At 40.5% G+C, this 19,512-nt stretch overlaps 1 protein-coding gene and 1 pseudogene across 1 annotated transcript in view; both read left to right on the forward strand.

Moving 5' to 3' along the window:
• Window positions 1-19,512, forward strand: part of LOC128661764 (heat shock factor protein 1) — a 320,452-nt gene that overhangs the window by 145,795 nt on the left and 155,145 nt on the right. The window lies entirely within an intron of this gene.
• Window positions 3,057-5,221, forward strand: LOC128661221 (heat shock cognate 71 kDa protein-like; annotated as a pseudogene).

The raw sequence follows: 19,512 nt of genomic DNA on the forward strand, positions 1-19,512 counted from the left end.
CACCCAGAATCTTTACAAAGGTTCTAAGGTCTCTTCTGGCGGTTCTCAGACCGCGAGGCATAGCAGTGGCGCCTTATCTGGACGATATTCTAAACCAGGCGTCAACGTATCAACTGACAAAATCTCACACGGACACAGTGTTGTCTTTCCTGAGAACTCACGGTTGGAAGGTGAACATAGAGAAGAGTTCACTAGTTCCACAGACAAGGGTTCCTTTCTTGGGAACTCTGATGGACTCGGTAGCTATGAAAATATTTCTGACGGAGATCAGAAAATCAAAGATTCTAAATACTTGCCGAGCACTTCAGTCCATTCCTCGGCCATCAGTGGCTCAGTGTATGAAGGTAATTGGATTAATGGTAGCAGCAATGGACATTATTCAGTTTGCTCGCTTTCATCTCAGACCACTGCAGCTGTGCATGCTTGGACAGTGGAATGGGGATTATGCAGATTTATCTCCTCAGATAAATCTAGATCAAGAAACCAGAGACTCTCTTCTTTGGTGGTTGTTGCCGGATCATCTGTTCGAAGGGGACTTGTTTCCGCAGACCCTCGTGGGTGATAGTGACAACGGACGCCAGCCTACTGGGCTGGGGTGCAGTCTGGAATTCCCTGAAGGCTCAGGGTGTTTGGACTCAGGTGGAGTCTCTACTTCCAATCAATATTCTGGAACTGAGAGCAATATTCAATGCGCTTCAGGCGTGGCCTCAGTTAGCTTCAGCCAAATTCATCAGATTCCAGTCGGACAACATCACGACTGTGGCATATATCAATCATCAGGGGGGAACAAGGAGTTCCTTAACGATGATAGAAGTATCCAAGATAATCCGATGGGCGGAGGCCCAATCTTGTCATCTGTCAGCAATCTACATCCCAGGAGTAGAGAACTGGGAAGCGGATTTTCTAAGTCGACAGACTTTTCATCCGGGGGAGTGGGAACTCCACCGGAGGTGTTTGCCTCACTGATTCTCCAATGGGGCAGACCGGAATTGGATCTGATGGCATCTCGACAGAATGCCAAGCTTCCAAGATACGGATCCAGGACGAGGGATCCTCAGGCCGAACTGATAGATGCCTTGGCAGTGCCTTGGTCGTTCAGCCTAGCTTATGTGTTTCCACCATTTCCTCTCCTTCCACGCGTGATTGCTCAAATCAAACCGGAGAGAGCTTCAGTAATTCTAATCGCGCCTGCGTGGCCACGCAGGACTTGGTATGCAGATCTAGTGGACATGTCCTCTCTGCCTCCGTGGAAACTCCCAGTGAGACAGGACCTTCTCATTCAAGGTCCTTTCCAACATCTAAATCTAATTTCTCTGCAACTGACTGCGTGGAGATTGAACGCTTGACGCTTCGACAGAATACCTAGCTCCTGAGATATGGGTCAAGGGATCCACAGGCCGAACTGATAGATGCCCTGGCAGTGCCTTGGAAGTTCAGCCTAGCTTATGTGTTTCCACCTTTTCCTCTCCTTCCACGCGTGATTGCTCGAATCAAACAGGAGAGGGCTTCAGTAATGCTGATAGCACCTGCGTGGCCACGCAGGACTTGATATGCGGATCATTCAAGGTCCTTTCCAACATCCAAGGTCCTTTCCAACATCCAAATCTAATTTCTCTGCAGCTGACTGCGTGGAGATTGAAAGCTTGATTTTATCGAAGCAAGGATTCTCTGATTCAGTTATCAATACTTTGATACAGGCTAGAAAGCCTGTCACTAGAAAGATCTATCATAAGATATGGCGTAAATATCTTTATTGGTGTGAATCCAAGGGTTACTCATGGAGTAAAGTTAGGATTCCTCGGATTCTGTCTTTTCTCCAAGAAGGATTGGAGAAAGGGTTATCAGTAAGTTCCTTAAAGGGACAAAGTTCTGCTTTGTCAATTTTGTTTCACAAACGTTTGGCAGATGTGCCAGATGTTCAGTCTTTTTGTCAGGCTTTATCTAGAATTAAGCCTGTATTTAGACCTATTACTCCTCTCTGGAGTTTGAATTTAGTTATTCGTGTTCTTCAAGGGGTTCCGTTTGAACCTATGCATTCCATATATATTAAATTGTTATCTTGGAAAGTTCTGTTTTTGGTTGCTATTTCTTCTGCTCGAAGAGTTTCTGAGCTTTCAGCATTACAGTGTGATTCGCCTTATCTCATATTTCATTCTGATAAGGTTTTACGTACCAAACCTGGATTCCTTCCTAAGGTTCTTTCAAATAACAATATTAATCAGGAAATTGTTGTTCCTTCCTTGTGTCCTAATCCTTCTTCTAAGAAGGAGTGTCTGTTTCATAACCTGGACGTGGTCCGTGCCTTGAAGTTTTACTTGCAGGCTACTAAGGATTTCCATCAATCATCTTCATTATTCATTGTTTATTCTGGAAAGCGTAGGGGTCAGAAAGCTACGGCTACCTCTCTTTCTTTTTGGCTGAGAAGTATCATCCGCCTGTCATATGAGACTGCTGGACAGCAGCCTCCTGAAAGAATTACGGCTCATTCTACTAGGGCTGTGGCTTCCACATGGGCCTTTAAAAATGATGGGAAATATAAATAGGCCCCCAGGCGCCTACCAGAGGAGGCAAGGGATAAGAAATGCACAGGTTGAGGTATGGAGAAATATTACTTAATCCACAAGAAAAAAAATTCTTTTTAATATAAAAATTACTACTTTAATACAACAAAGTTAAGAATCATGGATCCATGCTTAAAATACAAGATTAAAACCATACAGTAATATAAAATGTAAAGATACAAAAACACAGAACTTCGAGTATTAAAAACGATATCATATGCTAAAAACAAATGTCAAAATACAATACACAATGCGCTCTCTAGACAGTGATGTCTATAATGGAGGTAACAGTCAGATGGATAGCAGTCAATTAGATAAATGTCCCTATTGTAAAGTGAATAAATGAATAAAAAGCATCCAGTTCATCCGTGAGACAATAAAAATTAATCCTTGATGTGTGAATTTTTCTTAATAAAAATAGTGAAAAAGCTCAGTCACCATCAGCAACTCGGAGGCGGCGAACAGTTCAAGTAATCCTCATTCTAACGCCCTACACGCAGAACAGAAACCATGTCTAAGGGACCAGCAGTTGGAATTGATCTTGGAACCACATACTCCTGTGTGGGTGTCTTTCAGCATGGAAAGGTTGAAATCATTGCCAATGACCAAGCTATGTGGCCTTCACAGATACCGAAAGGCTGATTGGAGATGCAGCCAAGAATAAAGTTGCCATGAACCCAACAAACACAGTTTTTGATGCCAAACGTCTCATTGGTCGCAGATTTGAAGATACTGTTGTACAGTCTGATATGATGCACTGGCCATTCAAAGTTATTAGTGATGGTGGAAGGCCCAAGGTCGAAGTAGACTACAAAGGAGAGAGCAAATCTTTCTACCCAGAGGAAATCTCTTCAATGGAATTGACAAAAATTAAGGAGATTGCTGAAGCTTATTTTGGCAAGACAGTGTCGAATGCAGTTATTACTGTACCAGCCTACTTCAATGACTCCCAGCGTCAAGCTACAAAGGATGCTGGCACAATTTCTGGCCTCAATGTATTGAGAATCATTAATGAGCCAACTGCTGCAGCTATTGCTTATGGCTTGGACAAGAAAGTTGGAGCAGAAAGAAATGTGCTCATCTTTGATCTTGGTGGTGGCACTTTTGATGTTTCCATACTTACTATTGAGGATGGTATCTTTGAAGTAAAATCTACAGCTGGTGACACCCACTTGGGTGGCGAAGACTTTGATAACCGCATGGTAAATCACTTTGTTGCCGAATTCAAGAGAAAGCACAAGAAAGATATCATTGACAATAAGAGAGCTGTTCGCCGTCTCCGCACTGCCTGTGAGCGTGCAAAGCGCACCCTGTCCTTCAACACCCAGGCCAGCATTGAAATAGATTCTTTGTATGAAGGAATTGATTTTTATACCTCAATCACCAAAGCTCGATTTGAAGAACTCAATGCTGATCTCTTCAGAGGCACTTTAGATCCTGTTGAAAAATCACTTTGTGATGCTAAACTTGACAAGTCTCAGATTCATGATATTGTGTTGGTTGGTGGGTCCACTCGTATACCTAAGATTCAGAAGCTTCTCCAGGATTTCTTCAATGGAAAAGAGCTAAACAAGAGCATTAACCCTGATGAGGCTGTGGCTTATGGTGCAGCTGTCCAGGCTGCCATCTTGTCTGGTGACAAGTCAGAGAATGTGCAAGATCTCCTTCTACTTGACGTCACCCCTCTATCGCTGGGTATTGAGACTGCTGGTGGTGTGATGACCACATTAATCAAACGTAATACAACCATTCCCACTAAACAGACACAGACCTTCACAACTTACTCAGATAATCAGCCTGGTGTCTTGATTCAGGTATATGAGGGAGAGCGTGCCATGACAAAGGATAAAAATCTTTTGGGAAAATTTGAGTTGACAGGCATTCCTCCAGCTCCACGTGGTGTTCCTCAAATTGAGGTGACATTTGACATTGATGCCAATGGTATCCTGAATGTGTCTGCTGTAGATAAGAGCACTGGAAAGTTAAACAAGATCACAATCACAAATGACAGAGGTCGTCTCAGCAAGGAAGACATTGAGCGTATGGTTCAAGAAGCTGAAAAGTACAAAGCAGAAGATGAGAAGCAGAGGGACAAAGTTTCATACAAGAATTCATTGGAGTCCTACGCATTCAACATGAAAGCAACCATTGAAGATGAAAAACTACAAGGGAAAATTAGTGATGAAGACAAAAAATACTGGATAAATGCAATGAGGTCATCAGCTGGCTGGATAAGAACCAGACGGCTGAGAAGGATGAATTTGAGCATCAAAAGAAGGAGCTGGAGAAGGTGTGCAACCCAATAATCACCAAGCTGTATCAGGGTGCAGGTGGCATGCTAGGAGGAATGCCAGGTGGCTTCCCAGGTGCTGGTGGTGCTCCATCAGATGGTGCATCATCTGGCCCCACCATTGAAGAAGTTGACTAAAGTTAGATGCATTTGTATGGGTCCATCTACTTAAACCTAGGATGCAAGTTTCTATCAATGGCTGTTCAAAAGTTTTTCCATGTAATTTATTGTTTAAACTTTTTAAGGGCATTGTTAATTCTTGAATTCACTCCATAATGTTGGTTAAAAGAACACCGTTGTACTTTATCTGTTCTGAAACAAATTTGGGTCCAAAAGAATAAAGTTATTTAATTGGCTGGAAAAAAAAAAATAGTGAAATAGGCAGGTAAACTTGGTGTTCAATAGTCAGGTAAAAAGTGATTTATCCTTATGTGAAAACTGTAGAAAAAAGTGGAAAAAATAATGTGTACAAAAAAGTGGAAAAAAGAATGTGTACAAAAATGTATATATATACTCGTGAAAAAATGTACTAGTCTGGAAAAAACTGAACGAGTGGAAAAGTGAAAAAATAAAGTTTTGAATTTAGAAGATCCTGAGTTTAGGATAACTTGCAACTTAATTAGACATGAAAAAAGGTGCTGTGGTTATAGAATGGCTGCTCAATCCGAGTATGAGCTAGGAATCAGCTGCTGATGAAAGGAACGTCCTCAACTTCTGCCTTCGCTCTCACTGTCTGCGTCTCTGACCTCTGCAGGAAGTGCTGGGAGACGCAGACAGTGAGAGCGAAGGCAGAAGTTGAGGACGTTCCTTTCATCAGCAGCTGATTCCTAGCTCATACTCGGATTGAGCAGCCATTCTATAACCACAGCACCTTTTTTCATGTCTAATTAAGTTGCAAGTTATCCTAACATCAGGATCTTCTAAATTCAAAACTTTATTTTTTCACTTTTCCACTGTTTTTTTCAACACGTTCAGTTTTTTCCAGACTAGTACATTTTTTCACTAGTATATATATACATTTTTGTCAACTCATTTTTGTACACATTATTTTTTCCACTTGTTTCCACAGTTTTCACATAAGGATAAACCACTTTTTACTGGACTATTGAACACCAAGTTTACCTGCCTATTTCACTATTTTTTCACTATTTTTATTAAGAAAAATTCACACATCAAGGATTCATTTTTATTGTCTCACGGATGAACTGGATGCTTTTTATTCATTTATTCACTTTACAATAGGGACATTTATCTAATTGACTGCTATCCATCTGACTGTTACCTCCATTATAGACATCACTGTCTAGAGAGCGCATTGTGTATTGTATTTTGACATTTGTTTTTAGCATATGATATCGTTTTTAATACTCGAAGTTCTGTGTTTTTGTATCTTTACATTTTATATTACTGTATGGTTTTAATCTTGTATTTTGAGCATGGATCCATGATTCTTAACTTTGTTGTATTAAAGTAGTAATTTTTTCAGAGAGAGACTGATGGACCTCCTGTTGGAGGCGGGGCAGACAGGTAGCTGCAGGTGCTGTGGATGCTCCGTGCCTCTGTGTGAGGCCTAATACCACGCCAACATATGCTTTGTCTCCCTTGGCCACGTACAGGCTTGGGAGTAAGGATTTCGATCCAGCATGGGAAGTTAATAACAGCAGCCTAGATGTGCACGGTGGCTGGTGCACACCATTTCTACAGGGGCTTCTAAGTCCTGGAATAAAGACTCTTTCAAACAAAGCCCTCTAACTACATACAGGACTTTTGCATTAATAATATCAGTCCTCTTTCTTACCGCACCTGCCTTTCCAAAAGAAAGCTGCGAGGCTCGCCTATATAAGTGCAGACGTCTGGGGAGAAATAGCTACAAGCCGCGATACTTCAAAAGGAGAGACGCCGATAACACTCACCTGGTTGAGGTTACTGGATATCTAGGCGGCAGTTCCTCCCATCCTCTGGCGGGTCTGGCCCGTTTGCGGCAGGGCTCAAGTTGTGCGGGCTTGCTTGAAAATCCCTGCAGTGGAAGCGGCGGAGTCCCTCTCCCGGGCTGAGAGTGGATTGAAGTCAGCGGTGAGTCGTACACAGGAGACCTGTGCCCCCTGGTCGGGCAGACAGCCAAAGTTGATCCCGCCTCCCCCCAGTGTGAGACGCTAGGGGTGTCATCGTCCATCGGCTCTGGCTGCTGCTTGGTCAGGCTCTTTCCTTTCTTGGCCCGCATACAAGTCGGGAGATAGTGGCTTGTGAGAGCGATTGGATTTCTGCTCTCCTTGAAGTGGGCGGACGGTTCTACTGTACTCCTGTCACCTTATCCTGACCGCATCTCTGGGTTCTCCTGCAGCAGTAAACCACAAGTGGAGGCGATCGAAGTGGCAAGGCACCCGATGAGAGGGTAGTCACGGACACTGAGGTATCGTATCCAGGCCGGAGTATGGGTATTCTGCAGGGGTACAAAGTACTTTGACTTTGCTTATTGTAGACGCACAGACTGCCTAAGTGTTTCTGGTAGTTGTAACACATAACGCATTGGTCCCCCTGGGAGATTTATTGAGAGATCTATCAGCTCATGTGGACTGGGCAAAAGGCGGCTAAGGCAGTGGAGGCCAGGGGGTGAACCACTGTTTGGTCACTATAAGGTGTATTGGAGGACTGAATACGGGGGAGTCACCACCTCCAGCGATGGTCATAAACTATCTGGGGTATACTGTATTAATATAAAAACCCTCTTCCTTTTCAGGTTGTACTACAGAGATACTCTATCTATGAACGTGAGATGTGTTATACATCTTAGCAAAGTAACATAGATGGGGCACTATGCCATGTCCCTGATGGTCAAGATAAAATATTAGCTCTGTTTGATAAATGTATGCTTTAAACTAACAGTGATGAACTATAGGATTTGTATCTCTATCTCTGTCAATTAAGCTTATAGTTATTTAGCATTTTAGGTGTACATATATAAACTATTCTGGGCTATTTTTTTTTACATCTATATATTCCAAAGTATAGAGTTATTAGCTTGAACTTCTCATACGTTAGAAAGGGTGTTGAAGTAAGGAATAACCCTTCTACATTTTAGAGGAAGGTATACGCTCAGGAATTTTATAGATATTCAATTTAAAATATTTCCTTTGCTGGACCATAAGATACTATGCTTTAGCTGTTATGGAAAATATAAAATACTATTCATGAGTGTCTCCTTAAAGTAATAGCACTGAACTATCAGAGATTGAAATCTAACGGTTGCAATAGCTATCTATCATTGTATATGTATATGCATAAGATATAGGGGGTAATTTTTCACTGAGTGGCTACAGGATTTATCTCTACCTGCATCTAATTATCTATACCTATTTATATAAAAATATTGTGCTTTCAGCATTAACCTCACGTTATAATATACATTAGAAAGGATTTTGAAGTAAGCAATAATTTTCTTCGGTAAAAACACTATTATTTACTTAAACACAAATCGTTGTAACTTAACAAGAAAAATTAGCACCCTCTTTTTCCTGTCTTTAATGACTCTTCCTGTATAATATAGGAGGTCTTACACAAATTATACTAATTGGAGCTAGTTTATTAGAGTATTATTTGGAGATTTTTTTTGGTATACTATTTTTAAGTCACACAGGTAATAGCTGTCACAATACTAACAAATATTAGTTAGGTCCTGTTCATGGATAAATATATGCAGTCAAAGTGCTCTCCCTCCAATATGGCACCCAAAGCAAAAGAAAAAAAAGGGGGCAGCAGGAATCTGGACACTAGCAGCGTTTCCCCATCGGGAAAAAGTGTTTTCAATCCCCCCTCTAACAATATGGTAGAATTTGCAGCGGAAGTGGCAAAAATTCTGACCCCCCAATTTGATATGATCAAACAGGAGATCAGAAATGAGATATCAAACCTCACTTTAGAGGTCAGGCAATTTTCAGCTAGATTAGAGGAAATTGAGAATCGGATCTCAGACTTGGAAGACAGATTTAATGTAGCTGATCCTACTATAGATACTCACAGTAAAAATATCACTTCGTTGCAAGCTAAGATAGAGGATCTCGAGGATCGGTCGAGACGTAATAATCTCAAAGTAATTGGTCTACCCGAAACCCCCGAGTTCCAAGACCTAATGAATTTTGTCTCCACTACATTACCACAGGCCCTGCAGATTCCAGTTCCTGCTACTCCCTTTATGATTGAAAGGGTACATAGGATAGGCCAACGAAGGGAAGATAGTGAGACCCTGAGACCCAGGCCAGTAATATTTAAATTTGTGAATTTTCAGGACAAATTATTATATCTCAAACATTACAGGAAATGTAGTCCTTTCACATTAGGCTCTCATAAGTTACTATTGTTTCAGGACTTCTATTCAGAAACACTAACCAAGAGGAGAGATATGTTGTTTTTTTATGGGAGGCTACAGAAAGAAAATTACAATATCAGATTGATATACCCTGCAAAGTTAATAGTGCAGAAAGATGGCACTACACACACACTTAACAATGTTATGGAGGCCGAGGCTTTTTGTAGGGAAGCAGGGGTACCATGAATACATAGACAATTTACTAGGAGAGGCTTCTTGAACACGGAACTAGAATTTCTAGTTAGTTAGAGCCAGGTAGCAGATTAATATGGTATTTAAACTAAGGAACATGGTAGACACAGAAATGGTGTTTCAGGTTCGGTTTGGGGGGGGGGGGGGGAGTGGATTGTGTTGTGGGTTTTTTTTTTTTTTCTCTCCTCTCTCGCCTCCGCTGCCCAGTCTATTTCTCCCCACTCCCTTTTTATCCCCTCCCTGTTTACAGTCTCCAGAAAGGGCTCCCTGAGATTCTCTAAGGGTGAAATTATAGGCAGCACTTCTTTTGTATTTTTTGAGTGGCAAGATAAATAGTACTGATGACAGGTAACCTTAATCTACTCTCCTGGAATATAGGGGGCATTAATTCACCAATCAAAAGAAAAACCGTAATAAAACATCTGGGGAAATTTAACCCTGACATAGTCTTTCTACAGGAATTACACCTTAACGCTATAAAAATCCCCAAATTAAAGTCAAAGTGGGTGGGGGAAGTTGTGGCGGCCCCTTTTACTTCGAGGAAGAGGGGGTCGCAATCCTATTGAATAGAAAATTAGAATATCGAATAGTTAACACTGTACCTGATCCTGAAGGGAGATTTTTAATAGTGGAATTGGAAATTAAAGATATCAGATATATACTGTGTAATATATACGGACCTAATCAAATTGATCATAATTTTTGGTCAGCCCTTTCCGTAAAATTACACAGATTTATAGGACTAAATGTAATTATCGCAGGAGATTTTAACCTGCTAGCAGATCCTTTGCTGGACAATTCTAATAAGAGGGCGCTAAACAGTAGAGGTAGAAAAGTACGGATCTTCCGGAAACTGTGCTCACATTTGGGTATGGTCGACTTATGGCGAGTACAGAACCCGGATGTTTGTATATTTACATGTGTATCCCATGTTCAACGCTCCTTCTCTCGACTTGACTATTTTTTGGTATCAGAATCGATGCTTGCTCAGAATTGGGCCACTAATATAGAAGACATAGCTATTTCTGATCACGCGGTTATATCATTAAACCTTACTAGCGGACATAAGCGGTCGGGCATGAACTACATCTCTTTCCCCAGACATCTAAGTAGTAACATCAAATTCCAGAACCATTTACGCTTGAAATGGGCAGAATATCTTAACAACAATGGTAATTATATAGACAAGATCGAGACATTCTGGGAGGCCTCTAAGGCCGTTTTACGCGGAGAGATTAAATCTTATACACTCTATTGGACAAAAAAGTGTAGCGCAGTGGCTAGACAACTAGCCAATCGGGTCAAAAACACATATAGAGCCTACATCGTCAGGCACACGAGAGAATGCTGGGAGGCTTACATTGCAGCTAAGACACTGCGGGATACACATTTAAAACAGACTAGTGTCCAGGAAGAACTCAGAATGAAAGCTAGATATGGGGGGTTCACAGGTAGGTCAGCAAAGTTTCTTGCAAGATTAGCTAAGTCTTCATCTAGATACGCAATTGCTTCTATCAAGCAAGGCACCGCAAGATACACGAGGCATACGGATATAGAAAAAGTTTTTTTTTATTTCTTTCAGGATTTATATAAACAAGATCCCATTAACACAGATAAGAAAAAGGCATTCTGGGAAAAGATTAAAGTTCCACGTTTACCCATAGAAGATAGGGATATCATTAATATGCCCATTACTGAAGAAGAACTATTATGGGTTATTAAAAATGCGAAACCCAATAAAGCAGCCGGCCCAGATGCTCTTCCCATCGAATACTATAGAATTCTACAATCACAAGTGTTACCTATATTAACTAAACTTTTTAATTTTTATTTTTCTGAGAATACGAGGTGCTCTGCCTCCTTCTCAGCTGCGAATATCTCCCTGATATTAAAAAAAGGGAAAGACCCCGAATTACCAAGCTCCTTCAGACCTATTTCGGTCCTAAATACCGACTATAAGCTGCTTGCGGCCATTATAGCCTCACGATTGAAACCTCACATGGGCGATCTAGTCCATGAGAATCAATCTGGTTTCATGCCGGGGCGTAAGCCGGTAAGGAATATGAGGAAACTATTAATTTTGATTGAATCCTTTTGGAATAAATATAAGTCTATGGAGCCTCATGAAAGTATAGATAAGGCTATTTTAACGGTCGACGCCGAAAAGGCCTTCGATAGGGTTAGCTGGGACCATCTGTTTTTTGCTTTAGAGCAATTTGGGTTCTCGGGTCCTTTTAACAACTATGTACGTTTAATCTATAGTACTCCTTCTTCCGCGGTGATTATTAATAATATAGCTACTCATCGATTCAATCTTTTTAGAGGGACCAGGCAAGGCTGCCCACTCTCCCCCTTTCTGTTTAACCTTAGTATAGAACCTCTGGCTATTCGATTACGGCAAGAGCTTGACGGGATCTCACTCGCAGGTGAGAAGCTGGTTCTTCTCCTTTACGCGAATGATCTTCTTCTATTTCTATCTAACCTTAAGGTTTCAATATCTATCTTACAGAACACCACCAAAGAGTTTGGGGAAATCTCAGGGTTTAAGATCAATACTTCTAAATCTGAACTAATGTGGATAAATAAAAAACCCCTACCGCAGGTAAATCACCCCTTTAGAGAGGTTCCCCAGATTACTTATCTTGGCTTAAGGCTATCCAGAAACCCGGAAGAATGGTACAGGTTAAATCACAGGACGGTGATGGATTCTTGTAAAAAGAAGCTGGAGGAATGGACTAGACTACCGATTGCGCTAACCGCTCGGGTGACCTTGATTAAATCAGTCATCTTCCCTAAGCTTCTTTACATCTTACAAAACATCCCATGGTTATTGCATAAAAAAGATATTACGATATACAATAAGGCGTGTTCCAAGTTCTTATGGAATGGTAAGAGACAGCGGATTGCCATTCATAGGCTCACGAATTCTAAGTTATCAGCAGGCCTGGCACTCCCTAATATCCAGACATATAATTTAGTTATTATAGCCAGATTTGCATTAGATTGGCTAACTGAGAAGGAGCAAATTACTTTGTTCGCCTGGGAATCGCAGGTGGTGGCTCCCTTCCAGTTAAAGGCCCTATTGCACTGCCCACTCACTTCAATTTCATCCAATATATTTTATCTGGGCACCTTTAAGAATGTCATTATGGCTTGGCAAAGGCTATGCATAGAATCGGGAAATTCTCCATATGTTTCACAATATTTACCCATAGTGGGTAACCCAGAATTCGGTCCTGGTCTTTCCAATCGGGTATTTAAAGAATGGGAGACAAAAGGTCTCCAAACCTTGTCCCAACTACGAGATGCAGGAGGATATACATTATTATTTCAAGAAATTGCAATTCGATTCAATATAGGTATTCGTGAATTTTATGCCTACCTCCAAGTCAGACATTTTCTCCAGGAGCTACTTATAAAATATGGGAATAAATGGTCCCTAGGTGAATTACAGAATAGGATTACAATGTACGCAGCAGGTAGATATGCAATTTCCCCCCTTGTACCTATTGCTAAATCAGAAAGCATCAATCTCACAAGTAAGCGAGATGGTGGATAGATGGGCCACTCTATTTCCGGATATAGATGACCAGACAATTGTGGGGAGTTTTAAAATAGTTCAACAGAGTTGGGTTCCGACTTCATGGAGGGAGTCACAGTTGAAAGTTGGGCTACAGAGATACCTTACACCTGCGATTCTCTCTAAGTGGTATAAGACAAAGATCCTTTGCCCTAGATGTTCTGCTACACGCGCTGATCTATTCCATTGTTTATGGAGTTGCCCTAAGATTCGCCAATATTGGGGGAAAATCATATTTTGGATGACGGCAGTTTTGAAAATGGCCCACAAATTATCCCCTATTGAGATCTTCTTCTTAGTAAAATTCCAGGGTATACCTAAGAATTACAGCTTAATAAATACTATCATATTGGTAGCACGCAACCTTCTCTTTAAAGCATGGAAAGCATCTTCTACACCTACAATGGCCCAATTTAAAAGGGCTTTGACAGATCAATTCATAGTAGAACAGATTAATATATCATACCCACAAGATAAATACATAGCGATATTCCTTAAAAAGTGGGAGACATTCGTAGGCTCTCTGCCCTTAATACATCATAAAAAATTAATTAAACCAATTAGAAACTCAGAGTTTATACAGGTGAATATTTTGGTGGGCCATTTCCCGAGTGAATGGGCAGAGGACACTGAGTGAGGGGTTGGGGGGGATGGGGACGGGGGGTGAGGGGAGAGAATAGGTCAGCCTGTTATTTTTTTTTTTTTTTTTTTTATCTCGTTGTGGCAGGGCAATTCTGTCATACGGGATATTGTTTCAATGTCTGTGTGGTAATGTTTGTGTAGGGGGGGGTGGAAAGATAAAATTGCACTAAGATGAAGAAACAATAGCTATTTGATAAAAGGTTATATGTTTATAATATGCACTTTAGCCAACATATGAATGTTTGCCTTAAACAAGTTTGTACGATTTGTATCTATGCACGGGCACTTTAGGCCCCTTATCTTGGCTTACTGCTTTTACTCCACTATGTAGGTATTTTTATAATTACTGTGACTTTGGTCTTACTTTTACCTGTAACTGTCAATGTAGTACATTTCTTTGTCTTGGTTATAAATAAAGTTTAAAAAAAAAAAAAAAAAAGTAGTAATTTCTTTCATGTAATTAGCAAGAGTCCATGAGCTAGTGACGTATGGGATATACATTCCTACCAGGAGGGGCAAAGTTTCCCAAACCTCAAAATGCCTATAAATACACCCCTCACCACACCCACAATTCAGTTTTACAAACTTTGCCTCCTATGGAGGTGGTGAAGTAAGTTTGTGCTAGATTCTACGTTGATATGCGCTCCGCAGCAAGTTGGAGCCCGGTTTTCCTCTCAGCGTGCAGTGAATGTCAGAGGGATGTGAGGAGAGTATTGCCTATTTGATTGCAGTGATCTCCTTCTACGGGGTCTATTTCATAGGTTCTCTGTTATCGGTCGTAGAGATTCATCTCTTACCTCCCTTTTCAGATCGACGATATACTCTTATTTATATACCATTACCTCTGCTGATTTTCGTTTCAGTACTGGTTTGGCTTTCTACAAACATGTAGATGAGTGTCCTGGGGTAAGTAAATCTTATTTTCTGTGACACTCTAAGCTATGGTTGGGCACTTTATTTATAAAGTTCTAAATATATGTATTCAAACATTTATTTGCCTTGACTCAGGATGTTCAACATTCCTTATTTTCAGACAGTCAGTTTCATATTTGGGATAATGCATTTGAATCAATTTTTTTCTTACCTTAAAATTTGACTCTTTTTTCCCTGTGGGCTGTTAGGCTCGCGGGGGCTGAAAATGCTTCATTTTATTGCGTCATTCTTGGCGCGGACTTTTTTGGCGCAAAAAATCTTTTCTGTTTCCGGCGTCATACGTGTCGCCGGAAGTTGCGTCATTTTTTGACGTCCTTTTGCGCCAAAGATGTCGGCGTTCCGGATGTGGCGTCATTTTTGGCGCCAAAAAGCATTTAGGCGCCAAATAATGTGGGCGTCTTATTTGGCGCCAAAAAATATGGGCGTCGCTTTTGTCTCCACATTATTTCAGTCTCATTTTTTCTTTGCTTCTGGTTACTAGAAGCTTGTTTATTGGCATTTTTTCCCATTCCTGAAACTGTCATTTAAGGAATTTGATCAATTTTGCTTTATATGTTGTTTTTTCTCTTACATATTGCAAGATGTCTCACGTTGCATCTGAGTCAGAAGATACTTCAGGAAAATCGCTGTCTAGTGCTGGAACTACCAAAGCTAAGTGTATCTGCTGTAAACTTTTGGTAGCTATTCCTCCGGCTGTTGTTTGTATTAATTGTCATGACAAACTTGTTAAAGCAGATAATATTTCCTTTAGTAATGTACCATTGCCTGTTGCAGTTCCTTCAACATCTAAGGTGCAGAATGTTCCTGATAACATAAGAGATTTTGTTTCTGAATTCATCAAGAAGGCTATGTCTGTTATTTCTCCTTCTAGTAAACATAAAAAATCTTTTAAAACTTCTCTCTCTACAGATGAATTTTTAAATGAACATCATCATTCTGATTCTGATGACTCTTCTGGTTCAGAGGATTCTGTCTCAGAGATTGATGCTGATAAATCTTCATATTTATTTAAAATGGAATTTATTCGTTCTTTACTTAAAGAAGTACTAATTGCTTTAGAAATAGAGGATTCTGGTCCTCTTGATACTAATTCTAAACGTTTAGATAAGGTATTTAAATCTCCTGTGGTTATTCCAGAAGTTTTTCCTGTTCCTAATGCTATTTCTGAAGTAATTTCCAGAGAATGGGATAAATTGGGTAATTCATTTACTCCTTCTAAACGTTTTAAGCAATTATTTCCTGTGCCGTCTGACAGATTAGAATTTTGGGACAAAATCCCTAAAGTCGATGGGGCTATTTCTACCCTTGCTAAACGTACTACTATTCCTACGTCGGATGGTACTTCGTTTAAAGATCCTTTAGATAGGAAAATTGAATCCTTTCTAAGAAAAGCTTATCAGTGTTCAGGTAATCTTCTTAGACCTGCTATATCATTGGCTGATGTTGCTGCAGCTTCAACTTTTTGGTTGGAGACTTTAGCGCAACAAGTAACAGATCATGATTCTCATAATATTATTATTCTTCTTCAGCATGCTAATAATTTTATCTGTGATGCCATCTTTGATATTATCAGAGTTGATGTCAGGTTTATGTCTCTAGCTATTCTAGCTAGAAGAGCTTTATGGCTTAAAACTTGGAATGCTGATATGGCTTCTAAATCAACTCTACTTTCCATTTCTTTCCAGGGTAACAAATTATTTGGTTCTCAGTTGGATTCTATTATCTCAACTGTTACTGGTGGGAAAGGAACTTTTTTACCACAGGATAAAAAATCTAAAGGTAAAAACAGGGCTAATAATCGTTTTCGTTCCTTTCGTTTCAACAAAGAACAAAAGCCTGATCCTTCATCCTCAGGAGCAGTTTCAGTTTGGAAACCATCTCCAGTCTGGAATAAATCCAAGCCTTCTAGAAAGGCAAAGCCTGCTTCTAAGTCCACATGAAGGTGCGGCCCTCATTCCAGCTCAGCTGGTAGGGGGCAGGTTACGTTTTTTCAAAGAAATTTGGATCAATTCTGTTCACAATCTTTGGATTCAGAACATTGTTTCAGAAGGGTACAGAATTGGTTTCAAGATGAGACCTCCTGCAAAGAGATTTTTTCTTTCCCGTGTCCCAGTAAATCCAGTGAAAGCTCAAGCATTTCTGAATTGTGTTTCAGATCTAGAGTTAGCTGGAGTAATTATGCCAGTTCCAGTTCTGGAACAGGGGATGGGGTTTTATTCAAATCTCTTCATTGTACCAAAGAAGGAGAATTCCTTCAGACCAGTTCTGGATCTAAAAATATTGAATCGTTATGTAAGGATACCTACGTTCAAAATGGTAACTGTAAGGACTATCTTGCCTTTTGTTCAGCAAGGGCATTATATGTCCACAATAGATTTACAGGATGCATATCTGCATATTCCGATTCATCCAGATCATTATCAGTTCCTGAGATTCTCTTTTCTGGACAAGCATTACCAGTTTGTGGCTCTGCCGTTTGGCCTAGCTACAGCTCCAAGAATTTTTACAAAGGTTCTCGGTGCCCTTCTGTCTGTAATCAGAGAACAGGGTATTGTGGTATTTCCTTATTTGGACGATATCTTGGTACTTGCTCAGTCTTTACATTTAGCAGAATCTCATACAAATCGACTTGTGTTGTTTCTTCAAGATCATGGTTGGAGGATCAAGTCACCAAAAAGTTCATTGATTCCTCAGACAAGGGTAACCTTTCTGGGTTTCCAGATAGATTCAGTGTCCATGACTCTGTCTTTAACAGACAAGAGACGTCTAAAATTGATTTCGGCTTGTCGAAACCTTCAGTCACAATCATTCCCTTCGGTAGCCTTATGCATGGAAATTCTAGGTCTTATGACTGCTGCATCGGACGCGATCCCCTTTGCTCGTTTTCACATGCGACCTCTTCAGCTCTGTATGCTGAATCAATGGTGCAAGGATTACACAAAGATATCTCAATTAATATCTTTAAAACCGATTGTACGACACTCTCTAACGTGGTGGACAGATCACCATCGTTTAATTCAGGGGGCTTCTTTTGTGCTTCCGACCTGGACTGTAATTTCAACAGATGCAAGTCTCACAGGTTGGGGAGCTGTGTGGGGATCTCTGACAGCACAAGGAGTTTGGGAATCTCAGGAGGTGAGATTACCGATCAATATTTTGGAACTCCGTGCAATTTTCAGAGCTCTTCAGTTTTGGCCTCTTCTGAAGAGAGAATCGTTCATTTGTTTTCAGACAGACAATGTCACTACTGTGGCATACATCAATCATCAAGGAGGGACTCACAGTCCTCTGGCTATGAAAGAAGTATCTCGAATTCTGGTTTGGGCGGAATCCAGCTCCTGTCTAATATCTGCGGTTCATATCCCAGGTATAGACAATTGGGAAGCGGATTATCTCAGTCGCCAAACGTTGCATCCGGGCGAATGGTCTCTTCACCCAGAGGTATTTCTTCAGATTGTTCAAATGTGGGAGCTTCCAGAAATAGATCTGATGGCGTCTCATCTAAACAAGAAACTTCCCAGGTATCTGTCCAGATCCCGGGATCCTTAGGCGGAAGCAGTGGATGCATTATCACTTCCTTGGAAGTATCATCCTGCTTATATCTTTCCGCCTCTAGTTCTTCTTCCAAGAGTAATCTCCAAGATTCTGAAGGAATGCTCGTTTGTTCTGCTGGTAGCTCCGGCATGGCCTCACAGGTTTTGGTATGCGGATCTTGTCCGGATGGCCTCTTGCCATCCGTGGACTCTTCCGCTACGACCAGACCTTCTGTCGCAAGGTCCTTTTTTCCATCAGGATCTCATATCCTTAAATTTAAAGGTATGGAGATTGAACGCTTGATTCTTGGTCAAAGAGGTTTCTCTGACTCTGTGATTAATACTATGTTACAGGCTCGTAAATCTGTATCCAGAGAGATATATTATAGAGTCTGGAAGACTTATATTTCTTGGTGTCTTTCTCATCATTTTTCTTGGCATTCTTTTAGAATTCCGAGAATTTTACAGTTTCTTCAGGATGGTTTAGATAAAGGTTTATCCGCAAGTTCTTTGAAAGGACAAATCTCTGCTCTTTCTGTTCTTTTTCACAGAAAGATTGCTAATCTTCCTGATATTCATTGTTTTGTACAAGCTTTGGTTCGTATAAAACCTGTCATTAAGTCAATTTCTCCTCCTTGGAGTTTGAATTTGGTTCTGGGGGCTCTTCAAGCTCCTCCGTTTGAACCTATGCATTCATTGGACATCAAATTACTTTCTTGGAAAGTTTTGTTCCTTTTGGCAATCTCTTCTGCCAGAAGAGTTTCTGAATTATCTGCTCTTTCTTGTGAGTCTCCTTTTCTGATTTTTCATCAGGATAAGGCAGTGTTGCGAACTTCTTTTGAATTTTTACCTAAAGTTGTGAATTCTAACAACATTAGTAGAGAAATTGTGGTTCCTTCATTATGTCCTAATCCTAAGAATTCTAAGGAGAAATCATTGCATTCTTTGGATGTTGTTAGAGCTTTGAAATATTATGTTGAAGCTACTAAGTCTTTCCGAAAGACTTCTAGTTTATTTGTTATCTTTTCCGGTTCTAGAAAAGGCCAGAAAGCTTCTGCCATTTCTTTGGCATCTTGGTTGAAATCTTTAATTCATCTTGCCTATGTTGAGTCGGGTAAAACTCCGCCTCAAAGGATTACAGCTCATTCTACTAGGTCAGTTTCTACTTCCTGGGCGTTTAGGAATGAAGCTTCGATTGATCAGATTTGCAAAGCAGCAACTTGGTCCTCTTTGCATACTTTTACTAAATTCTACCATTTTGATGTATTTTCTTCTTCTGAAGCAGTTTTTGGTAGAAAAGTACTTCAGGCAGCGGTTTCAGTTTGAATCTTCTGCTTATGTTTTTCATTAAACTTTATTTTGGGTGTGGATTATTTTCAGCAGGAATTGGCTGTCTTTATTTTATCCCTCCCTCTCTA

Source organism: Bombina bombina, chromosome 5, assembly GCF_027579735.1.
Source record: "Bombina bombina isolate aBomBom1 chromosome 5, aBomBom1.pri, whole genome shotgun sequence".
Lineage (NCBI taxonomy): Eukaryota > Metazoa > Chordata > Amphibia > Anura > Bombinatoridae > Bombina > Bombina bombina.